Source organism: Musa acuminata, chromosome BXJ1-4, assembly GCF_036884655.1.
Source record: "Musa acuminata AAA Group cultivar baxijiao chromosome BXJ1-4, Cavendish_Baxijiao_AAA, whole genome shotgun sequence".
Taxonomy (NCBI): Eukaryota; Viridiplantae; Streptophyta; class Magnoliopsida; order Zingiberales; family Musaceae; genus Musa; species Musa acuminata.
Window position 1 is genome coordinate 25,400,145 of NC_088330.1, and position 15,969 is coordinate 25,416,113.

The 15,969-nt window shown below is 38.6% G+C and overlaps 1 pseudogene; it reads right to left on the bottom strand.

Annotated features, from left to right (window-relative positions):
- Window positions 1-1,068: 1,068 nt before the first annotated feature.
- On the bottom strand, window positions 1,069-15,556 carry LOC135651055 (splicing factor SF3a60 homolog; annotated as a pseudogene).
- Between the last annotated feature and the right edge of the window lie 413 nt (window positions 15,557-15,969).

Genomic DNA, 15,969 nt, shown 5'->3' on the forward strand with positions numbered 1-15,969 from the left:
AGTGGTCAAGTATTTCCTTTTGTCTGGAAGTGATCATGATTTTTTTTTTTTTTTGCCCAATTGCCCCCATTTGGTGTCTGATAATGTGTCCCATCATGTAATGTGGATCCTTTCGTTTTTCTCTTCTCTTTTGATATCACACCATCATTTTCATTTTTTTTCCTGGACCATTAAAAATTGATCTGTTCACCTGTTTTTTAATTATTTTTTTTTCATACATACTAAAGCAATGCCTGTACTTGCTGGCTTTTTAATACATATTTTCTGTCATTTAATTCATGTTTATAATGCATATAATTTTAAATGTTTTTTTCTTGCATGATTTTTAGAATTTGCGTTGGGAAATTTCGGTTGGTTTGCGAAGATTTAGGTATGAAAGTTTTAGCTCCCATTGGTTTAACATCATTCTTTGTGTCGTTTGCGTTACGTTGCTTACGTGGAACATTCTCTCTACCCCTACGAGGGAGGGAGAGGGGAGAAGGGTACAGATATATTTAGAAACAAAATATTTGTTAGATGAAACAATCAAATTGTACATACACAAGAGAGCAAGACATACATAATATTACATATGAACCACCACAGAGTCGAATAAATTATTATGAATACACTAAAATATAATGATATATATGTTATAGGGATGCCCTATGGAAGACCACAGTAACAAATGGACTGTGTAAATGATATATGTTATATAGAGATCGTAAGGAAGACTATAGTGACAAATGGAATGTACCCCTAACTCAAAAAGCTAACAGCTTGTTTATTGCTGTTTGTTCGCAACAATATTATAACGTAAGTCATAAATCATAAAATTATAGTGGATTAATATACCACCAGGGAAATCTAACTACCGACGAGAGAGCAATATACCAATATATGAAGTTTGCAATTATGTGTTCAAGCAAAAAATGCAGTTCAACTGTTAAAAATTAAATTAAACTGATTAATAAAAAAAACTAATCAGTATAATTTGACTAGAAGACGAACTCATGCATATTTGGAAATAATAGAATTATGACATTGTGATCAAATAGAAGACAGTATATTATAAGAACACAAATCACATTATACATCAGAATGAAAGGAAAATATATATCTGCTATTATTTTAGCAGCGGTTATAATTGTCAATGCCCACCATTCAGTTTTCATACATAGTAAAGGACACTTATCTCTTCACGTTCTGCTTCCATTTCCTCATATGTTAAAGCTTGCTTCTTTTCGACATGCATTTTTGTTTGTTCGATAACCTGCCAGCAGGATAAGGAGAATAGGAAACCATTTGTTATTAACACTAGCGACAGAAGGTCAGAACTTCAGCATAGTCATGGTAGTACATTATGCATATTAATCCGGATATGTGATGCAGATACAGGAAGAACAAGCAGCATTTAGATTCTAAGGTGTATTTCTGAGTAAATATGATAGTTTCTAAGCATGGTTCCAATTCTGAAAAGTTTCATCCATGCTGTAAAGTCACCCTATGACCTCAGCACAGAACTAATGTTGTGCCAAAAGTATGCCCACAAGCCTGAATAAGCATGGACCATGTGCCATAGAGCTCTGGTCATTGTCAAATCATGCCAATTTATAATTAGCATGGGGCATGCTGGCCAAATTAAAACAAAGTTTTATCATTATTCTACTAAAGCCAAAAGGTGGGATGATGCAGTTAGACCTCAGTCTGTCCATAATGAAATATAATACCACCCATGTAATTTCTTGACACCAAGAAATGTTCTTCATATAATGACTGGTATGCACCAGTACTGATCAAAGCTCAAGTTGTTAAAATGAGAAACTGAATGTCATCAACACCCATTTCCGATAGTAGCACGGCAATTGAAAATAGTGAACTTGTCAAGGCATGGTTAAAATGAGCATTTATTGTCGTCCTTCAAAATATAATCAAACATAAAGAAAAACGAAAATAATGAATTGCATAAATAAATATATTTTCACCAACCACACATGATTCAAGAGACCAACCTCTTTCAGCAACCCACATATCCGTTCCAACTTTGCCACCATTAGAGCTACTAGTTTCTTGGAATTCATCAGCTCTGCAGCACCATTTTGCTGTGTGCTACATGAGTCTCTGGCAAAATATTTTCCATCCAGTTGCTCCAAAGGTGTGTTCTACACAAGACGCAAGCAGGCATTGAATAAAGTTGTATCTTTAAAGCATCTATTCAAATGACACAAAAGACTACTCACATTCAAAAATACATACAGATAACATACACAGATCAGGATAAGGATACATACATCATCTTTAACAGATAAACATATGGAAAAGAAATCAAAATTTCATCACATCAGTCATTAATTCAAAATTTCGTCATCATGTATGTTAGGATCAACATGAATACTAAATGGCATTTGTAATCCTACAACCATGTACAGACAGTAAATTAACGTGAATTCACAATATTAGGAAATATGTTGTACGTCAACAATCTTAGACGGAGACAAAAATAGACAACTAGATTCTTTAAGGTCTTCATGGAACCTGCTAAGCTAAAAAATGTTATGGGTTCTCATTATGGAGAATAAGCTTAATGGATTGCTCCCTCTCGTTCCTCTTTTCTCACCTTTTCTTATTCCATGCCAGAATTAGCTGAAATCAAGTGACACTTAACTGGTGTCAACTGATCCAGCTGGTTTACAGGCAATTCCATCTGCTTTCTCTAGATACTAAAAACAAAATTGAGAGATCAGATTGCCCTTGGCCAATCTCAATCCAACTTGACCAGTAAAGATCCAATAGCAGAGTTCAAAAAGTATGAGTGACAGCGAAAGAGATACTATGAGGAGAAAGAAAATGAACAACAAAAGCAGTCGTATACAGAAATTATTCAAACATGGGAAAGATGCAAATATGAAAAGTACTTCCAAGCAAGGTTTGAAATTTCGTACCGTACCGGAGTTTCGACGATCTCTCGGTATGGTACGGAACGGTATACCGCTCGGTATACCGAGCGGTATACCGAGTGATATATGTATATATATTTATTATATATATTTTTTTTTTATTGGCCGACGTCGCATCGCCTCGGCGACGTCGCTTTTTCCTTCCCCACACGGGGCGACGTCGCCGAGGCGACGTTTATTTAAATTTTATATATATATATATATATATATATATATATATATATATATATATATATAGCGACGTCGCCGAAAAAGGCGACGTCGTGTCGCCTCGGCGACGTCTCCGAAAAAGGCGACGTCGTGTCGCCTCGGCGACGTCGCCGAAAAGGCGGTGCGTTACCGCCCGTTACCGAATGGTACCGGGCGGTAACGGTCAAAATTTCGACCGTTACCGCCCGATATTACCCGTAACGGCCGATACGGGATAAAATGCTTACAATAGATTGGATATAGACAAAGAACTATCATCTGACAAAGAACTAAAGAAAGCTTAAAATGCTTACAATAGATTGGATATAGACAAAGGTTGAAAGGCTTAGTCAGATGATAGATTTCTGCTCAAGTAAGACTCTGGTTTTTTTGAACCGATGTCTTGCAAGAGACTAAGCTAGAGAATATATAGAGGAAGAGGATAGAACCGGGTGCTCATTGGGCCCCATCGCATTCTTATCCTTTCGTCAGATATTTCTCTAACTTCTTAACGAAGGAAAGCATATTCCGCATATTCCTTGGCACAATTATTGATGATACTATGAGCGGCTCCCCGGGGCTCAACTCATTTTCCTTAGTAGCTAAGAAAAGCAGATATTTTGTCCCACACCATTTGTCTTTACTTGGCGGCTTAAGCAAAGTATGTGTTCCAGCTGTTTAAAGGCTGAAGCTGGTTGTCCTTTGTGAGACGTCTTTTACCAGAGATAGGGCCTCCTCCAGTTGTCGTTGTTGTTGAAGAACGACTGGTAACCAGTCCCTGTACCAGTTGTCTTTTCCACCGCTCCTTCTCTGATACTCTTTAGTCTTGATTAAGTGGATGTCGAAGAATTGTTGCAATGCCTCAAGTGCTTGTCGGGAGGCTTCCTTTTGAATTGATCCAAGTCTCCTTTCAGATAATCCCTCTTCATTAAATGAGAGTCCTTCACGTGTCCTGGTTCTGAGCTTATCCATTTCCTGTTGGTATTGCAGGAGGAGGTCACCTGGTTTATTAGTTGATTCAGGTGTGTAGCAGCCTTGAGGTTTGGTTTGGCTTGAACTTCCTGAGTGGCTTCCAGGATTAAGAGTAATGATTCGCTTGGCCATCCTGCAACCAAAATATTTATTAGTCTGGATAAAGAGTCAGCTAGAATGTTACTTTCTCCTTCGATATGCTCAAATTTTACTTCCACGCCGCTCCCAGTGATATAGTCTACGAAGGCCATCCATCTGACTCTAGATGGCTTGTTCTGAGCTGATTTGTTGAAGAAGCTTATTATTGCTTGGCAATCTGTTCTGATAATGATTTCCCTTTTGTCAAGAAAGTAAATCTTCAATGCCTCCAGGGTTTTCATAACTGCATGCATTTCAGCGTCTATAGTAGACTTGATGGGATTATACTTTCCGCTGGCGTAGGCACATACCTTTTCAGTATTTTTGGGGTCATATTTTTGTTTTTTCCATTTACAAATTCCTCCCCACCCTTCCATGCATCCGTCTGTTTCCAGTATTATGAAACAATCTTCAGGAGGTACTTCTAGGTCAGGAAGATTTTGTACTAAGCCCTTGATTTTCTTGATCAGTTCCCAATCTTGCTTGTTCATCCTTTTCTCGCCTGTTGGGCTTGTTTTTGAATATAACGGGCCTAGGAGTCTGCCAAGGTTGGGTATGTAGCTCCTTGCATAGTTTAGGATCCCTAGTCATGATCTGAGGCCTTTCTTGGTAGTGAGGTCTTCTTCCCGATAATCAGTAATTTTTTTAATGATATGGGGTTGCAGTTTGATTTTGGAATTCCCCAGGACTGCTCCAAGAAATTCAATTTCCTTTACTGCAATTTTCATCTTTGTCGGGCTTAAAACAAGGCCATTCTCTTGGCATATTTTTAACATCTTGGTGAGGTGTTGCTCATGCTCCTTTTCGTTTTCTGAGAAAACAAGGATATCATCAATGTAGACTACAATGAATTGTTCCGTACCTTTGAAGCAATTATCCATTTTCCTTTGGAATACAGCAGGGGCATTTTTGAGACCAAATGGCATTGTAAGCCATTCATACAATCCTTCAGGTACCCAGAATGCAGTCCATTCGATGGAATCAGGGTACATGGCGACTTGATGAAAGCCAGATTTTAGATCAAACTTTGAGTAAATTTTACTATTGCTGACCTTTTTGAGGATGGTATTGATACCAGGGAGGCTATATTGATCCTTCTCCGTGATGTCATTGAGCCTTTTGTAGTTAAAAACCATCCTTTCCTTCCCTTTTCTTTCCGCTCCTGTTATGGGGTCCACCGTGGTTCCTGAGTTAACAATTATAGCAGTGGTACGGTGCTTGCTTTTGCTTGGTCTGATAACCCCTATTTCCAGTAGTGCTTTTATATGTTTGGAAAAAGCTTCCTTTGCTTGTGGTGTTAAATGTCTGAGAGGCTTGTCCTCCACCACAAAATCTTGATTCTTGATTTCCAACTTGCATGTTATTTCATTCTTTCTCCAATGTTTGAGAGGGTCCTCCCCAATATAACCTTGGGCCTTTAGCTGGTCTAGTAGGCTTCCGAACTTGGCTCTTATTCTTTCATTGCTTTGTTGAGCTTCTGCCGAGTAAAATACTGACTCCTGGATTTGAATATAGTCATCTTCTTCCAGGTCTAGTTCCTCTATTGCTGCGGCTGTCGAGATATAGGGCAGAGTAATAATAGTTGTCAAATTTTTGTAGAATGTAACCGTGTTACCTTCGATCCTAACCCCTCCTTGCATTGCCCTTATGAAATTGCATCCTATTATCATCTGAATATCATCCCCTAACCTCATTGAGAATGCATAGGTGTAAGGGATTCTAAAGATGTTGTTTCCAATAGTCATCTTGCCTCCCCTTAATTTTTTATTCGCTGTTGTTTTGGAGGTAATCCCGCTGAAATGTACAACATAAGGATTTTCCTCCATTGCTGCTTTTGGTACAGCCTTTTCATCTATGCAACAAGTGGTCGCACCTGTATCTAGTATAGCATTAACCTCGAAAGGGGGAATATTTAGAATTTCCATAGTTACCTTTAGGTTGAAGAGCATATTCTTAGATTTTCTTGATCCTCCTGTTTCCTTTGTTTCCATAGAAAGGATCTTCTGAGTTTCTTCTTCTAAGAGAACAAGAGCCCCTTCACTTTCTTCTTCTTCGCTCTCCTCAATTTTTCTTTTTCCCAGCCTTTGTATCTCTTTCAGGAGATCTGCCTTTTCCAGCCTCAACCGATCTACTTCCAGTACTTCTCCTTCCAATTTATCATATTTTGCTTTTAGTTCTGCCACCTCATTTTGTAAACGGAGATTTTCTTGGGCTGTGGCTATGGATTGAGCATGCATTTCTTCAAGCTCCTTGGTTTTTTGTTGTTCAAATTCAACCGCCATTTTGAGCCTTCTTATTTCTGCTTCACAATGATTAATGAAATCTTGTTGTGTTTAAAGCAAGTTTTTAGGTTCATACCTTGGTGGTTCCTCCATCATTACGGGGGTTCTTTTATCAAAGTAATATATGCTGCACATCCCGCACGAAGTGATCTTGCATAAGGGACAGTGTCTCCTATGCCTTCTTTGTGACTTTCTCTTGCAGCACTTGCATCTTTCAAATACTGGTGGTAGCTCCGTGTTGATTTCCCATATATGTCTGCACTCAGCTTGTTCTTGGGAAACTTGTACTCTTGCTCAGTATCCTGTCTCAGGTCCTATCCACCAAGTTCTACTATCTTCTATTAAAGCAAAGATTTTATGAGTAAAGGAGTGAATACCATGCTGCAGGTCTTCTGTATCTTCTCCTTCAGATATTGAATAAATTGCGTCGCTTTGGTTTTCTCCTTCTTGTACTGATAGTATTTCGTATTCTTCCGGAATGTCCAATTGTTCGAATATTGCTACTCTTTTGATATTTTTTCGGTCGTTAGGGCATTCCCTTGCAAAATGCCCTTCTTCTCCACACAGGTAGCACTTGCATTTCTTATTTCTTATCAAGTGCTTTCTCTTTTCAATTCTTGCATGAGATGAGTGGGGTTTGCCCTTGTAGGTGGTTGATCTCCTTACCCCATATTTTCTTTCGGGTTTGTTGTAATATCCTGGGATAGGAATCTTACTGCAAAAGGATAGGTCTTTTAATGCTCTCCTGAATGCAGCATCCTTGCATTCCGCTTCCAAATATTTGTAGGAGAAGAGAATCCTTGGGATTACCCCTATGGTGTTTCCCCTATATTTTGCTTCAAATGCCTCTTTGATCCTTTTTCCTAGCTCCCCTGGCATTTTGGACCACAACTTTTCGGATAATTCTGGTCCTAGGAACATCCTTCCTGTTTTGGATGCCAACCTCATATAGTCATTTAAGAATTGAATAATATGTTTAAGGTTAGTACAAGATAACCTTTCGAGATCTCTGTAAGCCTCTTCTTGTGTTATCGTAGATCCTTGAAATGGGTCTTCTAGTATAAAGATCGTCCTCAGTTGTGAGAGGATATTTTGTGTTCCTCCCATTCCATCCGCATTGGCTAGGAGTAGTTGGTATTCTTCTGGGTAAGCCATCCGCCATTGGATCCACGCTAGTTTCTCTGCTTCTCCGAGCAGATTTTCGATAAATTCCATTTTTGCTAGAGGATCTGTGAACCCTTGTAAAGATACTAAATTCTTTGTTATTGATTCCCACCTCATAAACACCTCATCAAACATTCCCAATTGGGATGAGATTATAAATATTGCTCCTTGCTGCTGAAAGGCTGAAGGGAGGTTCCAGGCTTCTGAGAAGTTCTTTGCCTTGAACCTCGGCTGTCTTGAGTGTCCTTCATATTCTGGTCTCTGACTTGTGGATTCTATGTTTACAGCCGGGGGATAGTTTACAGGTCCCATGGTTGAGTCCGTTGGTGGCCTGTAGTTTGATACAGCAGATGATGAATATACCTGTTGAGATAGCCTTGCTAACTGTGGGTATTCCATTATCAGTTCTTCTTCTAGTCCTGCTGCGATTAATTCCTTTTGATGCTTCCGAGGGTACGGCATCTCTACTTCCTTTCCTGTGATGTGGGTGTCTCGGAAGTAGGAATTAAGGTTTTCCCATAGCTCCTCAGCTTCGTCCTCGCTGTCATCTAATTGAATATTGACAGCTATTGTATGGCTTCGGATTTCCTCTTCATCACTGAATGTTTCGTCATCCGCGTTGTTGTAACGGATTCTGCTGGATGTTGATGCTGCTTTATAATTGTCGAAGCTAATTGAAATTCTTCCATCAATTAGATTTCGACTCCTGAGTTCGGCAGGCTGCATGGGAATTGAGACCTGTGTGGGTCTGATCATCCAGTCTCTTCCTCTGATTTCTGCTGTGGAATACCTTCTTCCTGGTAACGCCCTTACGCCATGGCTTGTTAAGTAATCCACCACCCCTGAAATTTCATATGCAAAGGCGACGTTCGGGGTATTTGAAAGTCGCCCCACCATTCCCCTGGTGATCAGTAGATTTGCTTCTCCATTCTGCCATGTGTCATACCCACGGGTTAGTATAGAAAGTTGTATATTACGGTAAAAATCTCCTACCGTCATCATGGTGTCTGGTACAACGTAGACCAGTTGACTTCCTCTAGTCAGGTCTACTTCCATTGTGGCAATGATGGACCTATCATCAGCCCATCTGTTGTCTCGGAACACTAATAGTGCCAGTGTTCCCTCTTCCTGTCTATGAAGTGTCTGGACCCTTGTTTGTAGGATCCCGAGATGAATATACCTCATCCCGCTTCTGATTAGTTGGTCAAAGCTTTGCTCCTGAATAAAAGCCCTGTCTTCTTGATTGTTGGTGACCAACATAGCTTCTTCAGATCGATGCATGTAGACCCTGTGATGCGCATCATCTCTTCTTGAGTGGTATAATACTTCGGCCGGTGCTATTGCAGCTCTTTCCCTCATGGATAATTGCAACTGCGCCTGAGGGTCTATTTGTTGTTCCAGAACCTGAGCGTTTGAGTCTGTATTTCTGAAGATAAGTTGCCCAAGTCGTCTTCTAGCGTTGAATATTCTCCTCTGGTTTCTTCTGTAGTTCCTGATTTGGTCTTCTACGAGAGGAGTTGACGTAGATACCTCTTGGGTCTGTGTTCTGGAAGTCATCTTCTTGCTTCCTGGAAGATCTTTATAGGATCTTTAAAGACTAATATTTTTCCTTTTGTTTCTTTAGGCCTTTCAGAGGGGCCTAGGTTAAGGTTTGCTAATTTGGTGATGAGTTCGTCTGGTACTAATTGGGATTGCGTTGTCTTTGATTGTTGCAGTTCCCGTATTGTCTGTAGCTCCGTTCGTATTCCTTTTATGTTTTCAGCAATTTGTACCAGCAGTTGAATTTGTACGTTATGCTGCTTGATTACGGCTACCTGATGGCTGAGAGTTCCCGGAAAATCACTTGCTTTGAGAAACCCAAGTGATGGGGGTTCAATAGATTCAGTAGCTTTAAGAGCTTCCTTGTAAGATTCGGTACCCCTGGAGGATATATGGCTCATCCAAAGATTTGTTTTTCTATTTTGGATAATAAAATTTCAATCCTTTGGAGTTTTTGGTCCAGGTTCTGTGAAAGTCGTAAGGCTTCTTCCTCAATGAGTTTGGGTTGCTTAGTTATTTCTAGCACCAATTTTTGAACATCAGCTTGAGTAAGGGGCTTGTTTTCGATAAGTAAGGAAGATAGCGTTGTTATTGAGGTTTCAAGATTGTTAACCCTTTGCTCAAGGTTGCGGTTTTCTTCAAGCAAAAGTTTGAAGTTTCTAAGATTTACTCTGCTTGATAGGCAAGTTCGGTCGTAAATGACAGAGATGTTGTGAGCTAGTTCTTTCTTAGTGGGTTTTGAAGTCTCCGCTAGATTTAGGTAGTCCAGATGGGAGGTATGGGAGTCTGTATACCATTTTTGAATAGCTTCTTCCCAAAGCTTAGACATATGCTAAATATGCATTGTTTTAGATCTACTTACGTTCTTAACTTCGAGGGCTTGCGTCAAAGGTCTTACTGTGGTTCCCTGACCTGGCTGCCTTCCTCGGGCTCCTCACAAGTTTTAAATCGTAAGTGATGTTTTACAAAGCAAACTTAGCATAAATATCATAGCAATTCGGTTAGAGACTATATCAAAACAGAATACAATTGGCTCTGATACCATTTAAAACTTGAGTTCCTGAGGCTTTAATGTTAAACATAGATCCTTATCTAGACCACTGGATGCCCCTAAGAAATGTATTATGACCCAAAGACCACTTGCTTATCATAGATCCCTAAGGTCTTTGTGTTACGGTATTCAAATAGATTTCTTGGTCAATTTAGAAATCTGGTTTACCTCAGTACTTTTATATCTTTTTTAAACAGAAAAATTTTGGGACTCACAAGATGACTAAAACAGGAAATCCCCAAAAGTTCAAACATCTCAATTTACCTAACATAACTCTGAATTCAGCGATGAATTTAAATCTAAACTATGATAAGGTAAGACCAATAAGGCATGCCTCACTATCTTATTCATAGACTGGCTGTTTACCCATAACGAATGACTTCCAAAACAAGAAATCTTATTCTTGTATTTTACCAACCAACAAATGTAAAATTTTGCCCTATCTTGGGACATCTCTGCACTTTATTTCAGCTATAAAAGAAAAGGGTAAAAACTATAACCCCACATAAATTGGAAAGCACCAAGACATTTTTGCAGCAGGATACTGGTATTACCACTAGAAACATCCTTAAGTCTTAATCAAATAGTACATATAAATGGGAGATAAACAAGAAGCAAAAGAGTTTCATGAACAGTTGTGCCACAAAAAATTAAAATAACAATTTTCAGTAAAAGTGTACAACCAGGACATAGATCTGTGCATAATAGTGAAGATGAGAAAAAAAATCATTTACAATTTTACAGAAACCTTTGTCAAAAAAAACCGCTCTGCTCACTGCTGAAGTGTGCCACCAGTTTGCAATCCCCGAGCAGCCAAAGACTAAAACGTGAACTTTTTATTAGCATATCAAGTGATCAACCATTAATACAGAAGGGTCAAAAATATTTATTTTAAAATTGCTAAGATGATTACAAATATGCTACATTATATCAGAGAAGCTCAATCGTAAAAAGCATCACGAGTCTGTATCACAAATTGGCTTGACTGACCTACTAACAAAAACAGGATAAGATATGCCTATAGAGATTGACAAGGAGGTTGATCAACCTATTGCCGTAAACATAACAGAAATTGACAAGGAGGTTGATCATTCCTATAGGGATTTAGAGACTCAAGAATTAACAAGGACATTGACCATTCTGCTTTGATTTCTGTATGGGAATTTAAATTAGACAAATCCACAAAACACTGCGAATGAGACACTATGGTTGCATTAGAAGCAACTCAAACAAGACCATATACAAGATTCAACTCTGCATAAATATACAGTAGGAACTTGTTAAACTTTTAAAAGTTCTAACCATGATATTAAAAACGGATTGTAAAAGACTGACAAATGAACCAACAAAAACTTTTCAGGATTGCTTTTCAGATTCAGAAAGATAATACAAATCCAGAGAACCGGTTTCTCTGCCTCAGGCAAACAGCATTTTCGTCTTAGAAATGAATGTGCTACTCTAACCTAAACCATTATCACCAAATGTGAAAACCAGAGATATCTTTTTTCCCTCCCCCTTTTTTTATTTTGGTTAGCAATAAGAGATGGCATCAGGGCCGCAGTCACTGCAACTGCAAAGATGCTCATCCTGGTTAGTAGCAATAACCAGCTGCTGATGGCCATTGCCGCCTCACCCCATGTTAGCAGCAGCAACTGGTGCTGCTTCTCCATTAGTTACAAGCTATTGATGCTAGAGGCCTCAACAAGTTTAATAATGCCTGTCGCTAACAGTTTTGAATAGCTGAACAAATATATGTAACCACACTAGACATGTGACTACCCTAGAGGATGTGTCTTCATATCATGGTATGCAATTTCGAATAGTACCGCCCGATACGGGCAGTACGTACCGGTCCGACGATATACCGGTACGCGGACCGCTCGCTACCGGACAGAACGTGCTACAGTGCTATACTGTAGTACTGCTACAGTGCTACAATAAGAGGAAGAAATATTTAAAACCACTCGGTACGCCCTGGTGTACCGAGCGGTATATGGTACCATACCGTACCGTACCGAGCCAACCTAGAAACACCGGTACGATACGGTATTACATACCTTGCTTCATATAATAATAATATTGCTCCTTTGTGACCTAAAAAAAAAAATTGAGTCATGCAAATAGTCTCTCTAAATAAGACTGCGTACATTGACCCTCACACATTAGCAAGAGCTTCATATACTAGGAGATCAAAATTTGAGTCCCGCAAATAGCCTCTCTAAATAAGACTGCATACATTGACCCTCACGCATTAGCAGGAGCTTCATACATAGCAAGAGCTTCATACACTAGGTATGCCCCTTTTCTTTTCTTTAATAGAAATATCACACATTACACCTCTCAGTAAGGCATTCCTAGGACAGCTCCTAAATGTGCTCTGCACCTTTCACAATACCGGCTGACATATTTGATACAAATGTCCACTTAAACCTCTCAACAAAACACTGTGTTCATAATATCATAAGTAAGAGTGATTAAATATTTAAGGTGGATTTGCGTTATTCTCTACAACAATGATAATAAATGAGGTCCCAATTATTTGTGGCTGGTTAGAAAATTATCCATCTCCTCCTCATCCTCACCTCAGAGATTTTCTCACCACCCAGCTCCCTACTCAACCAAATTACTGCTTTTTTGTCTCCTCATTCCAACAAGGCATGCAGAAGAATGTCCAGTTATAAGGAGACCATAAGCTGCTTCTGAGTTTCATCTCACTCCATCTACCAAGACAAAAAGATGGGCTGCCAGAAATATAGAAAAGGTACGATGGGATTTTGATCAGATTTAGTATGGATCATACATCATGGATGATCCTGCCACTGAGTTCTGCTGTGGACAACAGAGATACATGTTCATACAGTTGACAAAACCTTATAATGCCTATCAGCTGCCTAACTCAACACACTCCTTTATCAAGTCTTGGAATGGCGCTCAATGATCTAACAAAAGCTCAATGCAGCAAAGTATTACCTTCTGGTGCATGTATCAGTAGACATTCCCAAGTCGATGCTGCTGCAAAAGGCAAGAGAAAAGCTTTTATGGATCATTCCCAGCACCCAACCTCTCTCTTAGAACTGCTATGGAGGTTGACGCTAGGGATTTTCACTATGCTATATAAAAAAGATAAACAATGAAAGAGCTATCTGAACAAACAGATAGGTCTAATTCACAATATCTATATTTGTAAATATATAAGCAATAACAAGGAATGACAATGTTTAGGCAAAAGACTACTGGAGTTAATCATTCTATGAATATCACATAGTTAAGAAGAATGCATTTGCCCATCAAATATATGCATCAATGTGACTTTTTATTGGGTAATGCAAGATGACATGAAAACTACAAAGATAACTCACATGCTAGAAAACCTACTAAAATAGATAGGAAGGGGCCAACAAACTAACCTCTTTCAATTTCTCAGGACCAACTTCCATGAGCTCTTCAACGGTACTGCAATAATCAAGATCAATCACGGCCTCTTGCGACTGAATAAGACCATTTTCTATCCCCTTGTTCTACCATTCCAGAACCTTTTCATCAGCCCGCTGCTGTTCAAACTCAGTTTCCACCTGTTGCAGCACAAAAAACATCAGTTTTCCAACACGAAAGAAAAATGGTAACAAGATTAGAGTATGCAACCAACAGATTTCCCTCTTTTCAGTTAGCAAGGTTGTCACCAATATCCTAAATCTCAAAAACAAAGCCAGAGGTTCGAGTGTATCCTCGCATGAGCACACAGTTAACAGCATATCTAGGACAATGTAAAAACATTGTCATTTATTCACAGTGCTCAACTGATCTAAAATGGCTTTTACTAAGTAATTGGATAAAAAAGGGATACAGATAAATAGACACCTAACACATATGAGGTGCAGTCGGTACTTATTCCAAAGTTGTACCCATACACTCAGCCCTCCAACATTGTAATCTCTTACTTAATTTGGCATCTCAAGCAGAGAAAAGATTTATCCAACTAATAAGAAACAGCAACTCAATGGGAGATGCAGCCCATGTTAAAGAATGAAAAGTTATACTCCTTGTTTATGCATCCAAGTATACAGGTCAAACAGATAAATGAAGTCTGCAGATAAATGGATAACCTAGACATAGAGGACTTTGCATCATGTTAAATCCACTAGAATGTTCAACCGATTGATACCAGAAGTACAATCTGACTAAATTTATCTAGATCAGTTAGATCAGAATATAAGAAGAGACCTATGCAAATAGCTTATCCAGATGTTGAAGGGGTTGTGTGCATTCTAGAAATGATATTAGGCATTCCAGGACATGCTCCAAGTATTCTCTGAATTGTCTGCAGGACACAACAAGAATTACCATCAGATTTGTTGTAATCCATGTAACCATTTCAGCCACAGTTGAATCAATAATACCCCACAAGTTGTTTAGAGATTAGCTGGCCAACACCACAATTAACAAATTTTAATAAATCAAAGTGCCCCTCCAACCTTCCAGCACACATGACAACAAGATAGCAGGGATGCATAAATAACACAAGAAGAAACATGCAACATACTGGAGAACAGTGACTACCATGCAGTTCATTCTGTTAAGAATGTAGACCAGACTCTTACCTAGTGAATTTCAGATTGCAAGGAATTTTTTCAGTTTGAAAAAATGAATCCATGGGCTCCCCAAATTTTGAATTGATGTACTCATTCATGCATGTCTAGATACCGACCAAAAGCTTCCAACAAATCAATCAAAATTGAGAAAAAAGGCTAAAATAAAGTGGCACTTGCAAAAAGATTATGACGTACATAAATTCCAAAAATATATAGGAAGGCACCATAGTTTCAACATGCATAACCAGGCATCTGCCAATAGGACATAAAGAGTAACAAAAAGCTTTGTGAAATTACACATAAGACCAGAATCCAAAAATATTGTAAATGAAGGCATCAAATATGTAAATAAATGGATAAATAATTGCCTACATCTTACTATGCATGCCAGCATGATCCTGCATGCAAAATAATAAAATCCTGCAGAAATTAAAATACAAAAATCACGACAGAGATTCATCTCATTTCATGTTGTGATGTTTGCAAATATGAAAAAGAAATAACAAAATTGCTCCTCACAACAGTTTCATAGGCATTAACAGACAACAAGAAAAATAAAGCTATACATGAATTTAGCCTTTTCTTTGACATAAGTATAACTTGATGTATTGAAAATAAGTCAATTTTGAACTACCACATAAATTTTTACTCATGGGGACCAGTGAATATCAATAATCTTATACCTAAATTTTTCAACCAGAAGTTGAAGCAGAATTCAACCACATTTACAGACTTCTAACTTGCATAAAGTAACTTTAAAAACCTGGACTTGTACGAGATGACCATCGTGCCCATATTGGCTTGAGTAAAAAAAGGATTTCCAAACTGAAGAGTATTGCATGAACATTTTAATAAAACTGAAGAGTAATTCATGGACAGTACATAATGGGAAGAAACAAATGTAAGCAAATGAAGCCTAATCAAGAAGAACAGGTGTGTAAGATAGCACAGATCTCATAACAACAAACAGGAGGGTTATCAAAAGGTCCCCCTAATAATCGCCATGACAGTGAATTAGTTAAAAGAAAGGAATAGACATTTTGAATTCACCAAGAAGGCAACTATATAACAGCTATTAGAGCAGTATGGTAACTATATAATGGATGGTG